Source organism: Anopheles arabiensis, chromosome 2, assembly GCF_016920715.1.
Source record: "Anopheles arabiensis isolate DONGOLA chromosome 2, AaraD3, whole genome shotgun sequence".
NCBI lineage: Eukaryota > Metazoa > Arthropoda > Insecta > Diptera > Culicidae > Anopheles > Anopheles arabiensis.
In genome coordinates, this window is record NC_053517.1 from 105,266,046 (window position 1) to 105,274,553 (window position 8,508).

General features: G+C 45.4%; 1 protein-coding gene across 2 annotated transcripts in view; it reads right to left on the reverse strand.

Annotated features, from left to right (window-relative positions):
- LOC120895470 overlaps window positions 1-7,210 on the reverse strand; it is a 78,187-nt gene extending 70,977 nt beyond the window's left edge. For both annotated transcript variants that reach the window (XM_040298903.1, XM_040298901.1), the window contains exon 1: window positions 5,973-7,210. The gene's annotated coding sequence lies outside the window, so the exon portion shown is untranslated. The remainder of the gene's footprint in view (window positions 1-5,972) is intronic.
- Window positions 7,211-8,508: the final 1,298 nt, after the last annotated feature.

Consider the following 8,508-nt stretch of genomic DNA (forward strand, 5'->3'; position numbering starts at 1 on the left):
CCGGTTTAATCGTACTGCACTTGTGTTTACAAACTGTGGCAGGAGCGGAGAGAAAAAAGCGGTCCAAACAACCTTTCATAACGCATCATAAGCTCCCGCCTGGTCAAGGTTATTCCGATCCGTCGATTATGCTCCGCCACTTCTTTCTCTATTGTGATCGAGCGGTAAGGATTTTTTTTTTTGGGGGGAAATTTTCCACACTTCCTTTACCATCTCCTATTTATGTACCACATATTGACTCAGCACAAAAGAAACCCCTCACAAACCGCTCGCTTCGATCACCGATAGATTCACCGATGCGTAGCCAATCGAAAGGGGGAACCCTTATCAACAGGGGACTCTTTCTTCTCCGGTTTCGACAGGTCCGCTAATGGAAACTTCAAAACATGTACCTTGCATCCCACACAAAGACCAGCGGTTATGAGTTTATCTAGTGGATTGGTTTGTCTGTTTTTTTTCTCCCTCCGTCTTTATTGCCCTATTTCAAAAGCAACAAAAAAAAGTGTTGATAAAGTAATACAAACAAGCCCTTGGCCAGCTCAGTGCAACAGTAAAGTTTGATTGCTAGAGAGAGAGAGAGGAAAAAATCAAATTAGTCTGTCAGAAGTGGTGAGATAACTGTGCAACAATGCAGGAAGCACACATTGGAAGCGTTTGAATAAAAATATTGGTGGCCGGTTCGTGATTAATTAAAAAGGAAATAAAAACAATTTCAAAGGCGTAAAGCTACACAAAACGAAAAAAAAAACAACCCGACTATTAGGGTTACTGTAGAAGCTGGTACTGGTTTTATGGTGAGGAAGACACACTTCCCCCTTAATCTAAGTTCGACCTATCAGAACCGGAAAGTAATTATCGGCCACATCAGCCCATACGGTAGCTGATACAGCGTACAACTGTGAGAGGAAAAGCGAAAGAACAATCTTATAACAAATTCAATTAAAATGCTTCCCGATCGTCCCAACACGTTATGTTCTTTATATCGAGCTTTTTTTCGTTGATCTCTTGCACGCTTCACCGATCAGAATCGAATGAATTGCGGACGCAAATGCACTCCCTACGTCCCTCAGTTCAACCGCTCACTTTGGGCGACATTTGGGACCTTAAATGAAGCCATCACACGGAGAAGGAGATGTGATAATTACCTCCCGGGGAACGTCCGGCAATCCGGGGGGACCCCCAAAATACCCATAAAGCGTTGCAAATAAGACACTGCTTGCAAGCAATGCGCCCAACCGCCAACACTCTGGCAGGAACCCACGGTTACGCTCCATTTCAATCGTTCGGGATAGATTCAATCGCCTCCGTGTGGCGGCTTGTCCGACGTGTCTGTTCCGCATGGCGCAGACACACGGCGATGGGTGCTAAGAATGCTTGTCGCTAGATTGTTTCTAGCATTGCTTCACGGTGTTTTATTTACGAGCTGCTAATGGGGCCAAAGGCTCGCAGCGGTTGATCCCGCAGCACGAACATTCCACTACCCATTCACCACCTTCACCACCCGGTGGGTCACATTAGAAACGCGTCGTCGTCGTTTCGCATCTTGTGCTTCTTGTCGTCGTCCCTATTTGTGGTTAATTGAATGGAGAAAATGAATTAACGCAACGGGGATGCTTCAGTCGGGGGGACCCTGATCGGACTCTGTTCCGCGTAGATGTTTCAGTTAATTTTGTTTTCTTTTCGCGCTGTTGCTGTTTTGCCTTCTTTTTTTTTTGGAGATTGTCTTGTTTTTTGCAGCTCTCATTCTACTTCTACACCCGCGGGCAATATCGGCACCAGCATCTTTGTCGATGTTTTTGTTTTGGCCCACCACCGGAGGGCTGATCACGCGAGCAGTTCTGCACATGATGGCAGCATTTGGAGGGGGGAAGAACGGCACGTTTAAATCTATTAGTCTACTTTTTTGTGTCCATCAAGCGTTGTGTTTGGAGCGCAATGGTGTCGTTTGAAGTTGCTACATTGATATTTAATATCAGTTTCACCTATGTTATATGACGGAATTTTATTTTTGATGATTTTTACAAAGCAAATATAAATCTTTTAAGGAGCAATACAAGATCATTACTTTACTTTTTTATTTGTTATTTAATTAATTTACATTGTTTTCTCCACAAACATCAACTGTGGTGTTCTTAAAACCCTGCAAATGTTAGCAATAAAGCATACCTTTAGCCGCTAATCTACATGCTCATACTATTCCAGGTCATTCATGGTCAAACATCAATTTCCAGCCTACTCATCAACTCGCATCTTCGTTGAAGCTCCATATCCATGCACCAACATCCCAAAACACGAAAAAAGTATCAAAAACTTCCGTTAATCTTTCACCAAATTTCATCCCGATAGCGATCAGTATCAGCCAATCATTCGACCCGGTCGCTTAAAATAAACCACCCTCTTTCTAGGATAAGCCACCTATCCGTCATGCAACCGACAGCAACACCTACCCACTCATCGACCTCGACCGAAGCTAAGCATTATGCATCATGATCCCAAATTTGGCTACACACCGCACAACCGATAATGGGTAAAAAGTCATCTACAACCAGCGCGAACGAAGAAAAACAAAAAAAAGGAGCAAGAAACAGCAACATCAACCAATCACTCCACACTTCAACGGAGGTACTCCATCTCACGAGGCGCGCAAGAAGCGCGGGTAATGATAAGCAAATAATTATTAAAATATAATGAAGTAATTTGCTACGCTCCAAATATTGCACAACGCCAGGTGATGATGATGGCGGTGGCGGCGGCCGCGGCCCCAAGACAGGAGTCTCGGACGGCTCGCCGATTAAACATTTCCATACCGTGCGGGGCAGGGCAGTTTCGCGGTCGGTGCCAATCAATGTTCATATACCCATCCCACCCTCATCACGCCCGCATCATCGACATCACCACCTTCAGCCGCGGCGTCGTTAGTCGATTGGCGAATCACGCCTGTGTGGTGGTGGTTGGCCGTAAGAGGTTGCTTTTTCTGTTTGGGTTCGATTTCTACTTAAACGATGAAGACGTTGTGTGCATGCAAAAATAGGAAACGATCACGCCAGAGCATCGAGCGCGCGATGCTTAAGCAGCCGATGAGCCTAAAACAAGCCGCACTTAGGTTGCAGGGTGGAGCAGAAGAGCAGCTCGGGTGGCAGGAGAGCTAAATCGTGGCTAATGCACCCCGCGATCGTCCAAATTGAGTGGCGAACATCTACGCACGGTTGAAGGCTTTTGCCGTGGCGAGCCGCAAACATCAACAAGTGCGTTGGTTTGTTATGTTTGGTTGTTCGACTTAATGCAGTGCCCAAAGTTACGGAATTGACCGTAGGGCAAGAGATGCACGCGCGCGCTCGCCTCACCCTGCCGGACGACCTGTACTCACTTGCTGGGGTGGTGGCTAGGGAAAGGGAACTACATACAAGCGCGGAATAAAACATAACACATTTGCTTGTGCCTGTGACTGTCTGCACGCAGCATGCACGCGCTGTAAGAACATTTTATTCTCCACCGTACGCCGAACTAATCATATTCAGCGCAAGGGCCAAAGAAAGCTTTAATTGGGACTGCAGGAATGCAAACATCATTGTTAGCGTACACATCTCATTGTGGTTTCTTTGTTTTAATGCAACATCGTTACGGTAATGAGCAGCATCATAAGAGGCTGCAATGTGTTTTTTAGGTATTTTAATGTTTCTGTTTATGAAATGACTTACAGTGAAGAATAAGAATAATTGCAAGATATGCTATTGAAAAGAAAGAAGAAGAAGTACATGCAAAAACAATTGACAAATTATTAATTGAACGTTAATTAATAAGAAAATATAAAATAGTATCGTTCGTTCGTTTGCTTGTAACAAGAGACTTCAACGTCTGAGAAGACACGAACTCACCAAAGGAAAGGTAAGCTTCATGCAAAAACTTATTTCTGATCAATAGATAATCTCATAAACTTCCTTTTGCAAAGGTGTAAAACAACAAAAAGCTATCATCAAAAGATGATCTTGATCATTGGTCTCCAAAACCCCAGTAGCTCCATGCTTACGGCGCCTCGAACGTGTCGATAAAATATGGAGCTTACGGTTAATGCCAACCATCGGGACACCTCTCTACTCTCTGTCCCTATGTTTCCTTTTTCTTTCGCATGCAGATTGAACCACTTTTCAATGTTACGGAAAGACGGAACGACACAATCCTCCATCAAAAGGCGCTTAGCTGCTTGTGTACCTCCTTCCCGGGCAGCGAACTCGCCCTGAAGCCCAGGGAACAGCGAAAGCATTTCAAGCGTCGATCTCGAGATCCTAATTTATCTCCCACTTCACATCAAGCTACGGGCGAACTAATTGAAAGCTTACTATGGATAGGTGATGGCCGTCGTTTAAGGTGCAGCCAATCTGTAGCTGATCGTTCATTAATCGGGCGTTGCACACTGGACGGTTTGATGAAGCGAAGCATGCAAACAACGAAAGTGTCTTTCGATCCCAAATCGTATGATAAATTTTAAAGAAAAGAGAAATTTTGGTATGGTATGCAGAAAAGCTGTAGGACGATTGAAAAAAGGCATGGAATGCAATAAGTATTTGAAATAACAATGTAATATCTCATACCAATGATTTTCAGATCATTTATATCCTCCTCTCAATCAATCATACTATTAACATAACAAATATTGTTTACTTGCGATTGTCGCCAACAAAACAATATCGTTTTACATCCCACCAATCAAACCACTAAGCAAAGTGAACGACTTTCCAAACTTCATAACATTATCTCCCATTCCCCATCGAACGGAAACAATCATAACGTTGCATCACCGTCGCAGTGCGTAGGCCCTACGAGCACAAACCCTTCAAACCTCGTCATTAGGAAAATCGAAACAAAAAAACCCCAAAATGCATCGCTTATTAGTAAACACAAGCCGGTGCGTGAGAAAGAGATCACTTTCACATACCGAAAAAGGGGGTCTTTGGTCACAAATATTTTAAAACATTGTAAAGAGAAAAAAACTTGACTCGATTCTTGCTACGGGAACAGCTTTATTGAATCAATCAAAATACCGCACAACTGACTTGTTGCAACCGATCTTGGACCACTCTCAAACACTCAGCGGTATGGTCGTTGTCATTTGTGCATTTTTGACGCTCCTTCAAAGGTTTCATTTTTCAACCTGTCAATCGGTGCATTGATAACATTTTTTGCTCTCTGCTCTGCTCTCCCTGTGTCTATTTTCCACTCGATTTCACCGACTATCAAAATCTCACCCTTCTTTCCTTCAGCGCAGCGCATCTTTACGCTTGATTTCAACGCTTTAATTTTGCCCCTCGCGGCCCATGCTTTCCGCTTGATTGAGGAGAACATTATCACTCGAACGCCCCTTCGGGAGAGGCAGCTATCGCACACGCACATACCGAAACTGATGCATAATTCCCGCACCCTCACACGATCATGGCGCATCGTCGGTGCACCGGTAATGCACAAATTCGCATCACGAATCTCAACCATACCGGATCGGTAAGGTGATCGTGCGAATAATAAAAGTGAAAACCAAACACACCCACCCGAACGAAAGGTGTGAATTTTCCTTCCCATCACACGATGGGCCCATCGGGTCCGTTTGATGATGGTTTGAGCGAATAACGATTGTAGGAAAAAAAAACTCCCTTAAATGCACCATGCATAAGTCACGGCAGGCTGTGACACTGTGCTGTGGAAGGAAAAATGATCCCGTCGCGTCTGCAGAGGGAAAATTCCACCACCCGCGTGCAGTAAAAAATGTCGTTCGAGAAGGGTTGGAAATGCAATGTTGTGTGAAAAAGACACCCAGTGCCAAGGTGATGAGAGCCCTTTTCTATGGGAAACAGACAACTACTGACCCTTCCCTTCCCCATTCCCTGCCCCCAAGCCACTGAGTGTATGTGTATGTAATTTTATTTCTATGCAATTTTTCTTTTCCCCTTTTCCCTCCCAGGGCCACAAACCCTTTCACTCACCTTGTTCCTTTTTGTCGTGTAGTGGGCGCTACCAGCCAGCGTGTGGACTAATTATTGTATTGTATTCTAAGTTGCAGGTATCACACACACATACACACCACACATACACCTTGTCACACACTACACCTTCGGGGGAAGTTCGCTAACTAGATCACCGCCTCAAACAGTCTGCACAGTCTGTGGCGCACCCTTCTTCGCACTTCCGTTTGCAGCGATGACTTTTGCTTTTGCTGCGTTTTGTTTCGTTTGCTGTGTGCCGATGCACAATCAACCACCAAGCCGACCGAGGGTCTTCGTTCTTCAGCCCTTAAGGGTAGCGAGGGGAGAAAACTTAGCCCTAACGCAAGGGGAGTTACTGTTGAGCCGGCAAGGTCTGGTGGTGATGAAGATGATACGTCAAGGTCTCGAGCACGAGAACGATGTGGTGGCGGTGCGTGTTGGATTGCTTCAATTGCTTCAGTCCAGTTGCAGCGGAAAGGAAGCAAATGTGCGTGGTGGGAAACAACTCTTCTTCACTCTGTGCAAATGTGCATTCAAAGTGAAACTGAAACCTATCGCTTCACGTAGAACGCCCTTTCTGTCACTGCTAATGATGATTTAACACAGAGCGTAGGAAAAAAAACACTATCACACGCATGCAGACAGTCGCTTGCTTTAATCACACTCACGCTGTTTTTTTTTATGAAGTTTAGAAGGTGAAATTTCTCTCCAAACTCCAAACACCGAACGTTTCACTTTTGCGCATTCAAATTAGCCGTACGAAGTTTTGGCGACACACTCGCTTGTTTATGTTTCTTTTCGTTTTCCGTGACGGTCGGGATGTTTGTTGTCGTTTATTTTTCTTTTCGCTTCCTCGTTTCCTATTTCTCCCTCCTCCTTTTGGGTTGCCTAACGATCAATAAATCACCGAAAAATAAGGCGGAAGCGGATTCGATCGTGATAGTGCACCCGTATAACAACACGAAGCACGAAGCCGCACAAAACGGAAGCGCAAACCGACCGCCGGTATGGAGAAATTAAATGCACACGCACACACGCACGCACAAACACACGCAAACGGCACAGCGCGTACGCAAATTTTGGCGGAAGTAGCAAATTTCGGAAAAGGAAATCACGATCCGGGCGATCCGTGTACCACCACCCCGGGTAGCACCAAGCGTGCACGCGCACGCGCACACACACTCTCAGCGAAGAAACGGGAGCCACAGCCACAAGAAGGCAAAAAAGTCCGTCAAGGCCGCTGGTCCAACGGCGAATGCAGACGGGTGCGCCAAGACGATGCCAAAGAAGGTGCCCCGGTGCCTCGGTCGGCGAACCAAGCCGAAAGCGAAGACACCGATTGGCCACCCGGACTAGCAGCCGCAGAGAGAGGAAACGAGTGGAGCATTCCGTACGCAGCAAAGTGGTAGCAAGCGGTGGAGATTTACGCCGCCGCCGCCGTCGAGGAAGGTGTGTGTGCGCAAGAAGGCAAACGCGATGATTTCTCATTTCTCCACCGCACTTCTCTAGGGGCGCTTTGCGGTTCGTTTCGTTCGTGGTTCATCGGTGAGTGACGACGGTTTCGGACGCGGGGCGCTTTTTTCAATGTTGTGCCAGGTCGTGAGGTGGTTGCTTTTCATTGCTTTTTGCTCTACAGATCGGTAGCGTCGGAATCGTCGTTCGGCTGTGAGCGCTAGCGTGATACGGTAGTATCAAAAGACTTCAGCGATTGATAAGAGACGAACCTCGGTAAAAAGTTGGATCAATTCGTTAGAACGATTAGCATTTAAGGCTTATTTATTAATTTAAGTTTATAAATATATTTTAATACTACATACAAATGTTTAAATGATGATCTAAAAATGATAATTTAAATATCCTATTTTCTTCATATATTGTTTGTATATATTCATGTCATTTGCTATGAATTCTGTTCTACGGTTGTTCGAACGACTTGCATCGTGTTCTATCACAAGAACAATATACCCATCAGCAAACATGCAGAACAACCTGCATCACGTCTGCGTTCAACATCTTCTCCAACCGGAGTGAACCATCATCGCAGGCAGACGACAAGCTCCAGCAGTCCCGCGAACCCGAACGTCGTAAGCACTCACCCGAGCAACCCGTGTTCATGCACAGCATGCCGCTGAGTTCCAGCACTTGAAGAAAGAGACCACCGTATAGTGCCACACACTACACCGTACCGCTCAGCAAAACCCTCTCACTCAGGGGGGTGGCTCAGTGAAGCGTGCGTACTGTGCGGGGTAGAGGAAAAGCAATTTAAAATGATTTAATTTATCCAGCCATTACGCAACCTGATAACGACATAACGCCCTGTCACTGTTGACCGTTGTTTTGTGGCGTCCACTTTGGGGCACGATCATTGTTAACCGTGTCACCTGGTGTTCTATGCGTGTGTAGATGGAACGTTCCAGAAAAAAATCCTAGCATGTAAGGTAAAAATATGAACTAAAGATGAGTTTTTTTTTCCTTTAAACAGTTGTTTTCAACAGGGCATGACTGACGTCATCGCTTCTAAACATTCACTTCCCTT